Source organism: Arvicola amphibius, chromosome 17, assembly GCF_903992535.2.
Source record: "Arvicola amphibius chromosome 17, mArvAmp1.2, whole genome shotgun sequence".
In the NCBI taxonomy this organism is placed as follows: Eukaryota; Metazoa; Chordata; class Mammalia; order Rodentia; family Cricetidae; genus Arvicola; species Arvicola amphibius.
Genome location: NC_052063.2, coordinates 22,086,604 through 22,103,175, shown reverse-complemented (window position 1 = coordinate 22,103,175; position 16,572 = coordinate 22,086,604).

The following is a 16,572-nucleotide window of genomic DNA, read 5'->3' as shown; positions in this document are numbered from 1 at the left end:
CTAAGACAGAAGGAAGGAAGGAAATGGGTGGAGGGTTCAAGTATAATGAATTCATGCTAAGAGGTATTATAAGAGAAACAGTAACTACTTTGTAAACACTCAATATTTTATAATGAAGAATCCAAAGACCTCATCTATTAGTTCACTAAATTATAACTATTATAATTATTATATTTAGTTCACTAATTATCTACTATTTTTGATGACTTAGAGTGTTTACTAATTGCCAAATATTTGGTGGCTCAAAACAAAAGGAATCTATGTACCCTTTCAGAGTCATGAAGTCAGAAGTCCAAAGGAGGAAGGTTGCTTGAGTTCTGTCATAGCTGTTTGCCCTAAGCTTTGTCTTGTGTGAACGCAACTGCACACTCTAGCTGTGAATGGATGTCTTCTCTGCCTGTGTCTCTTGGCCCTTCTCGCAGGAGGACAGCATTCATGGAAGCTTGAGGTTAACCCAACTCCAGAATCCGCTCCTCTAACTATAGCTTCCAACGTAGTATCTGATACATTTCCTTTAATCAAGGCTAGCGCTTGGGACTTCAGCCTGTCTTCTGAGGAGTACCAATTCCAGATATAACCCTTAGTGTCAGCCACATTCTCCTCTTGTTTGGCTGGGTTTGTAACGCAATTATTTAGTTAAGACACTGAACAATAACAAATTTTTCATATAAAGGTGTATATATGGTCCTGCCCATATACAGTTGCTGTGGCATTACTGTCTGTATCATTATTTATTCTGTCTTAAACAGAAGACAGATCATAATCTCTGAACAAAGAAGAAAATAGACGAGATTAAAGACAGATAAACCAAAGAGCAACAGCCCTCAAAAATATGGGGTCTCTTTCTAACGATGTGCTTAAAGAAGCACACGAACGAAATAATGTTAAACTTCTGCCCAGAGTTAAAAGGGTAGATTGTGTAACCATTTAGTATATGTTCACTGATTTAACTATTCTGAAATTCATACTGTTTAAAAAGGGTACACCTTAACAGAAATGGTACTGGTCAAGTTTACCTGTAAATACTTATTATCCAAATGCATGCTCAACCTGAAAAATACTGATTTTTTTTTAATATTTTGAGTTTCTAGTTATGAATAAGTGGCAAGGAAAACATTCTCTAAACCTGCCCTAACTATATTACTTACTTAACTATATATAAACTTACTGTATTAATCAAATTCCAAATTGTATGGTATACTCTGCAAAGAGTATTTCTCTTCCACAGGGAGCTTATTCTTCATGCATGTGCTCTATTTGAAGAAATTCTAGCCTTAAGAGATTTCACCACAGACTTGAAGAATGGGAAGGATATTTTAGGAAAATAAATGATCCCACAGTCAACTCGGTCAGTATGTTCTAGATCTTTCCCTTTAGCAGGCACTGCAAATGCAGCAACAAAAGCAGCAACAAATGCAATGTGCCAAGGGCTAAGGTTTTACACAGAGGTGATGTAACAGCTCCCTGAAGTAGGGTGGGGTCCCCAAATTGCATTGTCTGCTCTTGCATTGAGTAGAAGAAATTCTCATTGGAAGGCAGGAGTGGGACTGGGGGAGCAAAATGTAGGATGATTGGTTGAATTTGAATTCCAGATAAACTGGGTTATTTTTCTTTCTTTCTTTTTTTAGTGTAAATACATTTCATGCAACACTTAGATACTTGATCAATTAAACAATAAATAAGTTTTCAGTGCAGGTAATGTAAGAAATTTATATTTTAGTATAGGTAAGTCTAATGCATTATTTAATGCATATGAAAGTTTTCAAGGAATCTAAAATTCAATTTTCACCAAATGTCCTATGTTTTTATTTGCTACATTTGATTATCTTTGTGCTGAGAGAGACAGAAAATAAGGGCACAAAAATATTGTGTTGTATGGTACTAAGTTCAATGAAAAGAAAAGGAAAATTAGGGAACCCGAGCATATCACAAGAGAAAAGTCAACATCACATATAAAGGAAAAGAATGACCAGTAAGCAGGTATTTGTAACAGAGGTCTCTGATGGGGTAATCTCCTGTATGCCACAGAACCTCCCTGGTGAAAAAAAACATCTTAGGAAATTGACAGAATTCTCATGAGACAGAAAATGTCTAAGGAGCTGGAACCAAGGGCACAAGAAGAGTTGGTTTTTTTGTTTTGTTTTGTTTTGTTTTGTTTTGTTTTTTTGTTTTTTGCTTTTTCAGAATATATTACCAACCTGGATAATAACTCTGGCTTTAATCAAATATGACTATTAGTTCACCCCTCTAGCTATCTCTCTCTGGGTCTCTATCTCAGTTCCTTTATAAATGAATCTATACATAGTTACAGATGAACTTATAGACTGAGCACAAAGTACTCTCTTCTAAAACGGGAAAAGATAATGAACAGCTTAATTATTCTGGGCCTTATTTACTCCATGTTATCAATTTTGATCACTTGCTTGTTTAACTAAAATGTTCAGCTTTCATCCCAGTCAGTAGCTCACTCCCATCTGTAAATAATAACTTCTTCACATTCTATGAGTGTCTTAGAGTTCCACGCATTTTGTATATTGCAGCAGACACAATGGGGATATTTTTATTTAATGGAACCTCTAACCAAGTCCTGTGGATTTACTAGCACTTGGTTAGCCTTCGCAATTGCACGGCTCATCGGGATCTAATGCCCAAATTTGTTCATCTCATGCTTTGTTTTAAAAATCGCCCTCCATTTAACATCCTGTCACGCTGGATACTGACTGGCTCCTCCAGCCCTCTTCTACACACAGCTGTGGTCCCCATGGGCTCAACATGTGGATTCAGCGCAGTCCTTGATTTAAACTGAGGACTTCAAAACTCCAGATGCAGATGGCACTACACAGGGCTTATACTTAGCCAAATGTCTCCCTACCTTTGCCTCCTGTCTTTCCAACTAGACATCTACCCAGCATTAGTAAGTTTTCCAAGGCTTTGTGGCTCTTCTTTTGTCACATTGTTAATTATAGTGGTATATTATATTTGTTTTAATAAATAAAGACTGCCTGAAGATAAGAAAAGCAAAGCGGACAGCCACTGGCTCTTACCTCTACCTCAGACCACAATGGGCGATCCTGCTTCCATGAATCCTCAGACTGAGACTGTACTTGAGAGCTGTCTCCTCCCATTTTCCTCTCTAGTGCTGGGATTAAATATGGGTGCCACCACTGTCTGGCCTATATGGCTGACTAGCATGATTGCTTTGCATCCTGATCTCCAGGCAAGCTTTACTTATAAAAACACAAAGAATATATCACTATAATACTGTAAAACTCACCTGTTTTCTGATCCCTGCTCTAGTTACTGGAGTAATTTTACCTGCTGATAAAATTTTCTGAATACACTGTCAGCATAATAATCATTCTTTGCCCCTGAGTCCTACTAACTCATTAGAAGTGGCATCCAAATCAGACCCTACCTCCTATAAACTCTCCCAGACCCTATAGCTAGCTGCATACATAAATCAAAGCTTACCCGGCAGACTGAACTTTCTCAGCTCAGGACAAGATGGGTCTGTTCTTGGGGTTCCCTCAAGCCTAATGCGTGAAGTGGTTCCCCATCCCTCCTTGGGTTTGGTGAGGAAAAGGCATTTAGAATTAAAGTGATCTGTTTAGCTCTTCTGAGTAACAAAGATGGTTGGATGTTGCTCTTTAATTTTTCTGCCACAATCAATAAGAATTAAACCAAGAATGCTATAAACTTCACTTTGTACAGAAATATTATCATAAATATCCTGTATTCAAGGTCTATGTTTGAATATACCATGCAATATTGTTTTTACTCCTAGCCCCAATTACTAGACAAATGTTTCCAATATTTGCAGAAATTTGAAAACTACATGTCGTATTTCTTATCTCTTCACTCTTGCATATTCTCACAAACTGGGTTCTTCCCTCTCAGTTTGTTCTTTCTGGATTTAATCATCAAGGCTTCAGAACTCCATAGTAAATTTATTTGGGCACATGAACCCTTTCTCAGCTTTCTTTTTGCATCTTCTTTGAGTTTCTTCCCTTGCCTCCACAACATGATCTGTCTTTGTTTAAGCTAATCCACATGGAGTTTTCTGTCAAACTCTAGCATACATTTTTTTCTTCGCAGCAGGTGTCTGTCTTTAAAGCCAGACACATAGTTGAAAAGAAAGACCTTTCACTGGCGAGTGGAGCAGTGTTGCCACATTAAGTGATGTTCAAACTGAAACAAGAAACTGTGCTTCATACTGTGAAAAAGTAAAATTCTAATCCTTTCACATTTGTGCTCTATGTCCAACACTTAAACTCTAAGATGTATGACTTGAGTCCCCAAGACAAACAGCTCCCATTTGCATAATAAGAATTTGGTTACTTGACCAAGGATTGCCCCAACTCTGCAGTCTATGATACAATCACTCATCATATATGGAAGATACTGTCACCTGCCTAAAAGATACTAGAAAATTTAAATTATTACAGCCATGATTTTGCCCAATATGGATTTATATCTTCCCAGGCATGTACATAGTTTAAAAACAAACTATAATAAAAGAAAATACTACCAACTAGGGCCAATGTGTATGCAATTATAAGCCATCAATTATATCAACTTTGTAGGCGGGGATTCCTTTTGTAGCTTATATCTGGCACAAGACATACATGTTTAATGAGAGAAGAGCATACAAGTGTGTTTGCAGAAACACCTGATTGGACAAGAGCTCTGATGCTATGACTTGGTGATAATGAACTGGGGGGGGAAGGGTGCTAGCAGGTCCTGTATGTTGACAGTATTCTCATGCCCCTGTCTTCAATGGTAAGATTGCAGACTCTTCAGAAGTGAAGAAAGGAAAGGAGAAGGTGAGAGAGCTCTTCCTGCTTGTCTCATTTTCTCAGAAACTATGGTGCTAGGCTTTATAGTAACATGTGCAAGCCTCATGAACTTTAAAATAAAATCAGTAATGCCACAAGGAGGAATATGTGCTCTTAATCCCAGTACTTGGGGACAGAGGGTAGTGGCAAGTGGATCTCTGTAAGCCTGAGACCATCCTGGTCTGAATAGCACATTTCAGGCCAGCTAAGGATATATAATTAGACCCTGTATTTAAAAAAAGAGTAAATATTACTAATATCTTCTAAAGGGATCCTATAGCATTTTATGTTATTGTGTTTATATGCTATGTTCATTCTTACGGTTTAATTATCACGGAGTGCATAGCTTCAGACTTTAAAATTAAGCCTGCTAGGTGACATATAATTCCTAGTCTTCTTCCTATGTTTTTAGTTTCCATATTGAATAGCATAGGTAGAAGGAATTTAGTAGACACCCAAGGGTTCTGTAAACTTCAGTGGTACTAAGGAAATAATGCTACCCTCTTTGTTTTACACCCTGGACGTTCCAGTTTAACCTTCTGACGATGACCTGATGTTTGAGGAAGACGCAGTGGCTTGAGTCAGGGAGATGGGGAGCCAAGCAGGGCTTGACTGCACATCCTCACTCAGATTCCCTCATCTCTAAATTGGATGAATACCAACATCTATCTCCCTTATTGGATGAATACCAACATCTCCCTTATTGGATGAATACCAACATCTCCCTTATTGGATGAATACCAACATCTCCCTTATTGGAGAGTCGCCATGAAAACCTTAAAATCAGGCAGTGTATATAAAGTACTCAGTCTGCTTTCTGACATGTAGTAGGAGCTTAATAAATGAATTACTTAAAATGTCATATTAACTATATAGCTCTGGAGGAATGGAGGCAGATGTGATAATTAAGTGCTTGAATCTATCCTAATTATACTCATGCTTTTATAAAAGGCCTATTATATTTCCCCTTTTTTCTTATACTTCAAATTGCCTTTGAAGGGTGGAACCCCTAATGGAGTTTTAGGTGGCTAAGTCCTTGTAAGAGCCTACTTTGTTCAAAAGCTAAATATATGTCTATGTAAACAAAACACAGCGAGAGGGAACAATGGTCATTTCCAGGTTTCGATTTTTAAAAAGCTATTTTCACTACTGCTTGTCACAGAATAATAATGAGCACACTGGACACGTGACACAAACCCAGGGACAGTGAAACATATTTATAGTTATATGTTATGAACACATTCAGCTATATTTAGAGGTAAAAGTTGGAGGTGGCAATATTAAGGTGTGAAGAATAAATAAGTTCCCCTGGAAACTTTGTTCTAAAAGAGAATTACAGTGCAGTGTGAAATCCCCAAGACATTTAGCCCTCAACTGATAGGAATGCCCTATCAAAGCTAGCAAAGAGACACTACGTTTTTACGTCTTCAACTTGCAATCACAGTAGGATGAAAATTAGGCTAACATTGAATCTGTTGTCACAGCCAGCCAGAACATGGGGAAGATGTTCCAAGGGCTTTATATGCATTTATCCTGTTCTTTTGAAAGCCCATAATAATTTCATAGAACATCTTCAGTAAACAAATATTAATGCAAACCACACTAGTGGGGTAAATAAACAGATTGGGGTAGATGCTGTTAACAATGAACAGATTCCTGAATATAAAATTGAACTTTCTCTTCTTTCCATTGGCTCGAGGAGATCTTAAAACTAAATCACTCCTCTCAAACATCTCCTAATTTGCTTCAGTTTAAAAAATCTTAAGCTCCAAGTGTGTTTTCTATTTTCTGTGTGTGAGTCATCCTACCCATGTAAAACCTTCCTCTCTTCAAACATAAACAACACTCTTTTGATGGGATCAAGCATTTGACAGGTGACTCTTTTCTCTCTCTCTCTCTCTCTCTCTCTCTCTCTCTCTCTCTCTCTCTCTCTCTCCTCTCTCTTTCTCCTCTCTCTCTCCCTCTCTCTATCTCCCTCTCTCCTCTCTCTCCCTCTCTCCTCTCTCCCTCTCTCTCCCTCTCTCCTCTCTCTCTCATCTCTCTCCCTCTCTCTCCTCTCTCTCTCTCTCTCTCTCCTCTCACTCCTCTCTCTCCTCTCTCTCCTCTCTCTCTCCTCTCTCTCTCTCTCTCTCTCTCTCTCTCTCTCTTAAAATCACTTGCTGAAAAATACTCTACTTTTGGGATATATCACCAGCCCCTACTCATTATGTATTATACATTTAATTATATACATTATATATTTAATTATAAACCATTGGTGTTATAGGAAAACAGCTAGAAAATGAGTATATAAATATATGCACAGTTATGATATTGAAATATTTATACAGAAGATGAGGAATATGTAAATGATTTTCTAACCTTATCCTGAACATCTGCATTACCTTGGGACACCTGGATATTTGACAACCACCAACCTCAACATGATTAATCATTTCAGGTTTTTAATATAAGTTATTTGGCACCAAGGCAAAATAACTTTAATGATTATTAATTAGCTTTCAGGTACAAGGAGAGTTGGGAAAAATCTGCTGCGAAATGTATGAAAAACCATGCAATGCACTTGGACTTTGCAGCTGAAATCCAAATCTAAAATAAATTACAGTGAATTCTGGAAGGTATGCCCGAAAATAGATTTTTCTTCTATTTACAAAATAGCAAATGAGATACAAAATGATATAGGGACTGAATATTTAAGCTTTGTAGGAGAAATGTTAGCGGTAATAATTTGAGGGGAATGACTCATTGACACCATTATAAAAAAGCAGCAATCAGATCTGGCCCAATTTAGCCATTATCTTTATATCAGAATCTGAGTAAGTAAGTACCATTTATCCCATTTGCTTGGCTGACACATTACTAAAGACACCAGTGAAGCCACAAGGATGCTCTTAGACTGATCAAGTTGGTGACTTCCTGTATCATTGTCAACAATTTTAAGAAGACAGATGGAACCTAGAATTTAGGAATCCTGATAATGAACTCAAGTTTGGAGAGCGTTCCAAGCCAATTTGTAGCTCTATGGCCAAAAGGGATTAGAAGGAAAACTGTTGGGACCAAATGGGAATTTAAACCAGGCCAAATGCTGTTAGGAGAGCATGGAGCAATGCAATTGGACAGTGTTGATGCAGAGACTGGTGGAAACAGTGTGTTAAAATACAACATTGGTGCGATTGCTAAACATTTTTGTCAAGTTGAGTGTGTATGCAGTCACCTAGGAGACACAGCTCTCAGCATGTATTTCAAGAGAAGTTTTACAGATGTGAGAAGATGTGCCCTATATGTGTGTTGTGCCAGTCCATGGCTTGGGATCTTCTTCTAATAAATGCAAATGAAGAAAGGAGAAAGTGTTGGGAACCAGCATTCCAACACAGTGTGACCAGCTCCATCACACTTCTCTGTCTTAAGTCCTGTCATAACACACTGGACTGCTCAAACTGTGAGCTGAAATAGACTTTTCCTTTATTACATTACTTTCAACGTGCGTTGTTTCTCAAGGATAAAAAATAAACTAATAGAGTTTGGCATCGCAAAGATGAAAAAGCTAGAGATAAGTAAATGTATGCTATATGCTATAATTTCAAAGGTATATACATGCTGGTCTCTTTTCTCATCAGCCCCCTTATTGGCCATTTTCCAGAGTAAGCCACACACCTGTGGATGTTTACCACTTATGTTCAAGATACTCAAAGGGAAGAACATGAGTTGCTAGACTTTTCCCTCCACAACAGAATATAGACATTACTGTGTGTTAGAAACCGTATTTTATAAAAGTTCGGATTGAACCCTCTTCTCATGTCTCTTGGAGCTCATCCCCATATCTCTCCACATTCCACTTACTTTTCTCTCTTTCATGCTATACTTTCTTTTCTGTAATTTGCTTTGATGGCAGTTCAAGTGCCTGTGCCCATATTCCTCCAGAGGTCTGTGGAACACCAGTGACTGATTCTGAGATCTTCCCACTGCAAAGAAGTGATCATTCAAAGCCTTTGTTTTTCCCCTTACATTAAGTTCATGGGATCTTAAAGTCTTGAGGGGGTTGTTGTTGTTTTGGGGGATTTTTTCTGCAACTTAATAGAGTTAATATATACATTGGCAGTAGTTTTTTCTATTTTTAATAAATTTATTAGGGCTAAAATTAACATAACAAGTTGGACTTCCACAATTAGCCTAGTTCTAAGCATGGGCAAAGTCCATACAGGAGGCCAATGTTGGCTCTTTTATAGATACTAGATCAGAAAGAAAGTCAACAGTCCTCATTCACAGCTGTCCTTCAGGGTCCATCATTCTGTATTTATTTCAATCCATCTTCCACAGCTTCAGTCAGCATCCCATAAGAGTGGCCCTGCAAGAATAACCATCAAACATTGATTCCTTTGCTTTCATTGTCCACATACCTGCTCTGCCCTAGATAGTGCTCTATGCACAGGACTTTCAACTCTGCTTCTCCACAAAGAACTGGCAAAACAAAGCAGAAGTCAGACAATCAATAGGAAATAAAATAAAACAGAAGCCCTTCTGGTATGAGAAGCCCCCTCTGCAAATATTACTTTGTAAGAGAATTTAATTTTTCATTTCAAAAGAATACAGTATATTCACACATGCAAAGAAATGATGAAGAAAAGAGACTACAAGGGGATTGCAGGAAGAGAATAGTGTGAGCTCATCTCTGGGAGACTTTTTGCTAAAGGATCCAAGACAAACAGCTGCTGAGGCTTTGGGCTGTGCTTGGATCTTGAAGAAAAGGAGGAAAGCTACAGGAATCCTGGCATCCCGAGCCAAGGAGAAGGCAAGGAGCAGTTGAAGAGAGGCTTGAGGGCCACCTCCAGCGGAAGTGATGGAGTCTGACAGAAGCCTGTTCTAAAGGGCAGATGAGCAAATCCTGCCAAACAGAGTGGTCCCTGCCAGGTGGACCATTTCCCCCGGTGTTGGGCATTTTCCAGGTGATGGACTTTTTAATCGAGAAGCAAAAGTAAACCTATCAAAAAAGGGGGGAGCACATAATTCCAATAGGGTTTTTGTAAGTCCTTATGAAAGAGTAACTCAAAAATTTAGTAATAGAACAAGTCTAAACTATAAACGTAATACTTTAAGCCAGAAGGGAAAATGAAAAGAGTGAAATAAAAATAAGCTTTACCTTGAAAAGTTAAGATGCCTGGAAGACCACATCAGAATATGTCAAGGCTTTTGGCAGCTGCCTCTGAAATAATACTTGGCTAAAGGAAACTGGCCAAGGTTAACTGAACAATGGCAAGGTAACAATGACGCCATGGGAGGGGATGCACACATTATGGCTTGAAGAACGAGTTCCCTCTGTAAAGAGAGGTCAGATGTGAACTTCTCGGCAGATCTGAACGTGTTCCTGAGTCACGACAAAACAGGTGTTCTGCTTAGGGGTGGGGGAGTCTACAGCACACTTCCATGGGGACTTATCTACCATGATGTTCCTGCCAGCTCCCTCTGAAATAGTGAAGCAGAGCAAAAAGGTAGTCATTCCTCAGCATGGGAAATGGATGTGCGATGTCCACACACTAAGAGAGCAACTGAAATTGAGAGTTGAGAGAAATTAGCCACATTTTCATATGACTACACTGGCACTCACCATGACAATGCTTTAAAGTAATTTGCCAAACATGTACGATTTCAATAATTTAAGTTTGGAGAAATGTAACTAGTGTGTTTCCTTAGCAAGCATGAGGACCTGACCATTGTGGTGGCACCCACCTGTAGTATATGATGAAGAGGCAGAGGCAGGTTTGAGGCTAGCCTGGGTCAAGCATGAGGACTTACAATGAACAGTGTGGCATGCAGGTGTGCATTGTCATCTCAGCTCTGTGGAGATGTAGACAGGTGGATTCCTAAGCTCACTACCCAGGCCAACTTCATCTGCTTGTGACTTAGAGGCCAGAGAAAGTCTTTGTCTATCATGAGAAGTGTTTACAACAGAGATTGTTCTGGAGACAACATGGATGTAGCCCTCTGGCCTTCATATGCACACATGGAGATGTGAACACATACATACACTCACACAAACACACATGAACACATGTATTCACAGACATATGCACACACACACATGCATGCACCCACACCATTTGTATTTACAATACACACATATACACATTCCTATTTAAAATGTTATAGTTTGAAAATATCATATACATTGCTCATACAGGTATTTATAACTGGGCACTACAAGATAGCTCAACTAGATAAAGATGATTGTGGCCAAGCTTGCTCATCCACATTTGATCCCCAGAATTTCCATGGTAGAAAGAGAAAACCTACTCCTACAAGTTGTCCTTTGACTTCCATGTAAGTGCTGTAGAATGAATGCATGACACACATACACACACACACACACACACACACACACACACAGAGAGAGAGGGAGAGAGAGAGAGAATAAACATGAAAATAATAAATATGGGCTCTATAGAATCTAAAATTGTGCATGACACATATGTACATATACACATAAAAACATACAAAATAAGTAAATGTAAATAATCCTAGGTACCTATAATTATATATAAAATTGGGCATAGTTCTCATACATAGCTGAGGAAATTGATTAGATTTAAGGGAAGGGGCAGGAATTTAAGCTGAGGAGCAACATCTGATTATTAGAAAGTACACAGCCTGTCGCCGTACATCAGCATGTCAGCATCTGTTTATTATTGCACGAGGACATCCTTTTACTGTAATTTTTATATTAGATGAAATCAAAATTATAGTGGTGGATTTCACAAACAGACGTATCTCATGACAAGGCAAAATCACAGGTTGTTGAAGAATGAGGGACATTGAGGTTGTCTGATACAATAAAGATGTACACATAGTGTCTAGTGGTCTGCTTTGAGAACAAGCATGAGACAATTCAGTTACTGCCATTTGCCAGACTGGATCTTTTAGAGGATGATTCTCCCTCTTAAAGATTCAAGTTCTCCCGGCATAATGGCTCAGTGACAAGTGGATATGCTTAATGGCGAGGCAAAAGTAGAATACATTATTGCCTGTACATTAATATAGCATGCAAGTAATTATTTGCACTGTGCCTGAAATAAATGCTGAAGAACACATGCTCCATTCCAGTTATTGTTGCAGTTTCCATGAATTATCATGAAGACATTCTGAAGGTAATGAGAATGTATAATTTAATAGTGAGCTCCAAATACTTTCTCTGAGTTTCTTGCCATCCTCTGAATAGCCATTAGTGGCACCTCTAGCATACTGTGTAAGATGACTTGCAATCTAAAAAGGTGGTGGTTTGCCTAAGTTGTCAGACTCGTGGGAGGTCCAGATTAAAGACAATTTCTGAGCACCAAGCCCTTTGACATGTGTGGGTTCACAAAAGGTAGAGAAGCTTAGAAATGAGAGCCATAACCCTAAACATTGCCTATCAGAAGAATAATAGATAGTTCCTATGTTCATGGGATGGCATTTATACCTGGCGAGTGTGTGTGTGTGTGTGTGTGTGTGTGTTTACATTGAGACAGCATATTTCATTTATAAAGCAAAAGGTAAACACTAAATAACACAATGGTTTAATTTGGAATGTATGAATTTAGGCTTCTCTCCAATATATTTTACAGAATTCAGTATAGATAACTGACTGAATGTCACTTTGGGCTTAATAAAGTTGCATAATAAATAATACAACAACGAACATCACGCTCAAAAATCATAAGCCACTCTCTCCTAAGTTTTAAATTAGCCAAAGGCTCCTGTGGGGTAGAAAATTCAGTTTGAATGTGTCCCAAGGTCAAATCCCTCAGTGTTTACCATAGAACCTGCCCAAGTTGCCTTCCTCCCAGTAAGGTCTAATGGTATAGAAAGACCTGGGGTAAGGTACTAAGAACTAATCAGAGAACTGTCAGTAACTGGGAATGAGGCCTCACAACTGAGCCTCAGGACCATCGCTCCAGCTATCATTTCCCACACATGTAAATGGAAGCGCGGAACAAAATAAGAGTAGTTCTCAAATCTGTTTTACTCTTATGACCCTCTGTTCTGTTCAACTTTATGCAAAAATAAAATATGTAAATTTGTACCTAAGAAGGTGATTTTTGAGAACCTTCTCCAAGTCCTTGGAGGCTTCTCAAGGAGCTAATTGGAGCATCTCATAAATTCTTGGGGGAAAGAATGTGGACAAGAAGAACTCTAGGGTTAAATTAATTAAGGAGAAGATTGTAGGCTACACAGTATGATCACTAAGGTTGATGATTCCACCGTATTAGCTAAATTGCTCTAAAACCATGTAGACTAATTTGCATGTTTGTGAATACTGAGATAATGCCCATGAAATATTCACGAAGGTAGCTAAAATAGAAAAAAGAAATCTAAGAAATGTGCCATCATTCACCTTCTGCTAGGTCCTGAAGAAACCTGCGACAAGTCTCATTCAGTTCCTTCTGCTAGAACTTCTTACCCACCCCTTCCCAAACCTCTCCAGCCTGGAATCTGGCATCCCTTCCCCCAGCTTCTGATTTCTATACAGCTTCTCCATCTTTACTACATGCTCTCTCTTGGTTCCCATGCATTCTCTTGGTTCTCTCTCCACCCCCCTTCTTCCTCTTTTCTTCCTCCCTCTCTCCCCACCTGGTTCAGTCTGCTGACCACTTTTAGTCTGGACCCTTCCAGATGCCTCTGGCTATGTTCTCCCACACAGCTACAAGAAAAACCTTCTCCTCAGGCACACCTAGGAGTGGTCATTTCCTCCTTTTCATTTACCTTTATGTACCATTGTTAAATTAACCAAATGTGTAAAATCATCATCATCATCATCATCATCATCCTGATCATCCTGCCAATTGCTTGATAACATGCATGTGTGATCATTTTTAATCATCATAAATTGTCCTTTTCTACCAAGCTATTCCATATCAAGTCCTAGAAATACAGGTTAGAATAACGGATAATGAGGAATGACTAAGCAGATTTCAGCATAGAGAAGTAGCTGTTTTCATCAGATGAGAATGAATATTGAGCAAATGGTATTTGCATAAGTCACATTGCTTATGCCCAGCACTTTCCTATTTGACTTTCTGAATATTGTATTGATTGCATCTCTCCCGGGGACACAGACTTGTGAAGTGCCCATCAAATGACAAGATGTCATCACTCTCTTATAAAGATGACTCTCAGACTCATGCTTTATGAATCACTTGTGTAGGCTCACCCTGACTTTGCACAAGTTAGCCACTGAGGCAGAAAATGTACCACCAGAACTGTCAAATAGCACTGTTACCATATGTTTTCTATATGCTTGCCTGTCCAGTGACCAGTGACAATGGCGGTCTCCCAAGGCCGGTATGCTGTATCTAGTAAATCCAGGCTAAAAAGAATCACACTTGGCAGGGTATTCTTGGTGGGCCTCCAGGCGTTTCACATTCATTTCTAAAATCTCTTCTCTCTACATCAAATTAATCTTACGTTCTTCACAGTCACCATAGTAATATTCTTTTGACTTCATATTCTGACAAGCTTGAAATAGCGTATGAGAGGCTTGAAGTATAACCTGGAGTGGCAGTGCTCTGAAGCGAATGAGAAACACAGACCAGATATGCGCTTGCCGTCACAACTGCGTTCATATGCAATCCAGCCTTCTGCCAGCTTTATGTTTCTAAGTTATGCCTTTGTTTTGAATTAAATTGTGGGTCTACGATGCTTGCCGAGCAGTTAATCCATCTCCCAAATTTGTAACACTCCTGCTAGCTCTGCACCTTTTATTGCAAATAGAACTTCAGTGTCTGGTTTATGGGAGAGCTACCAAAACAACAGAAGGAGTGTTATCACAAATCCTTTATGGAAATTGCTAGCTTGTGGTAATTAATCTGAATTGTTTTAATTCTGCCTGAAGAAATCAACTGCAATTTCCTTTTCCTGACTATATAATTTATGCCTAGAGTCATATATTATATATATATATATATGTATATATGTATTTTATTTATTTAAGTTGTCAATCACTATTATATTGCTGGATTATCTCTTCTTTTAATAAGCATTATTTGCCAGCTTGTATGCAGTCGACTTGTGGGTTTCAAAAGATGGCAGGGACATTGTCTCAACATTCAGAGAAGTTTCAGCCATTCTAAGAAGCAATGAGGAAAATTCAGGAAGCCCAGTAGTGGTCAAGTACTGGGCATCCAAATCACAGCAGAGAATGGGAACTGAAGGAAAGCTTTCTGGGGAAAGAAATGTCTGAACTGGATGAAAAGGAGTAAAGCATTGGCAGTGGATGAAAATGAAGTCCGAGTTAGATCTTTGCTAACCAAAAGGATCCAACTGAAAAGAACCGAGTGGAGGCATGAGAACAGATCACATAGAGCTTAGATATGTTGTGATTCACCGATTCCTTCTTTATAAAAACCCCTTAAGGCGTGTGACCTGATTCTCTTATTGTTCGAGTTAAGGAACTGCCTTTCAAAGTTCCCCCTTAGGGACAGGGCATTGAATAAGAAGACACAGCAAGTGTTTACTAAGGGATTGTTACTCTCGCTGTCTTAATTCCTAATCTGTAATGGTACATCATAAGTGTGCCTTTTCTTTGGTATTACTGTACTTACCAGGCCAGATACGTGTTTAAACACTGAGCAAAATGAAGGCTTGATTTCATGATGTTCTAGCCTAGTGAGAGTGGAGTAACCCAGGGGAAGAGCAAAAATAAATGGAGCTGAAAGAATATCTGGAGAAGAGAAAGGCACAGATTGCATGGGAATTCATAATCTGTGGGAAGAAATCAGAATTTTAAGCAAAACAGAAGCAAGCTCTCACTTTAAAAGAACTCCTTATTCTAAACAGATTGAAAGAGTGTAGGGTAAGAGGAGGGTGGTTAGCTCACTGAAATTCTTGTGGCTTAGGACCAGATGGATGTGTGCATATAAGGAGTTGTTCTGGTGTGGATGCACATGAGGGGTTGGGAGAAATGAACAAACTCTGGATTCATTTTTAAGATTTACAGGCACAAATCACTAATAAGTTTAGCATGAATACTAGAAAAGAATATGGCCAAAGTAGACAATTGCATTTGGGAGAAGGCTTGATAAGGAAGAAGAAAAATCCCCATAGGAATCTGACTTACAATTTCGACATGTTAGCAATAACAAGATTGGTGAATATAATATGATATTGCAAAAGAACAAGGAGTTGGTTTGGGTTTGATCAGTGTAAAGGGGGAAAAGCAAGGGAGGAGGGTGTTAGATATTATGAACTGAAAATCTAACCTAGGAAGTGGGACACAGGAAGGCTTACAAAATAGTGATTGTATCTGAGCCAGGATTTCCATGGAATGACAAAAAGAAATAAAATGAAAAATAAATAACCAGAGTTCAGAGCACTAACATGAATAACTTGAGTGCATTTACTTGTTAATGGACAGCAGTTAAAAGGTAAAAGCAAGGTGATTTGAGATAAATGTATTAGCGTTTATCGTTATCATGCAATACAGACCTATCCACTTACATACGCTCTTTGTATTTTATTTATCTTTGCACTGTGACTGGATATCTACCATGGTGCCAGTTAAATGATACATATTCATTGTGGGAGTAAATTTAAAAAAAGAAAATGGCTTGTGCCAAAACATGGACCTTAATAAAGAGGGTAGAGTCCAACCACAGAGGGTCTACCTTAGCTGGGAAATTCCGGACACCCATTCAGTGCAACACAGGCCACTCACACTACTCTTGACACTTGATAATAATTTCTAGTACCCAGCTACTACTACCATTTC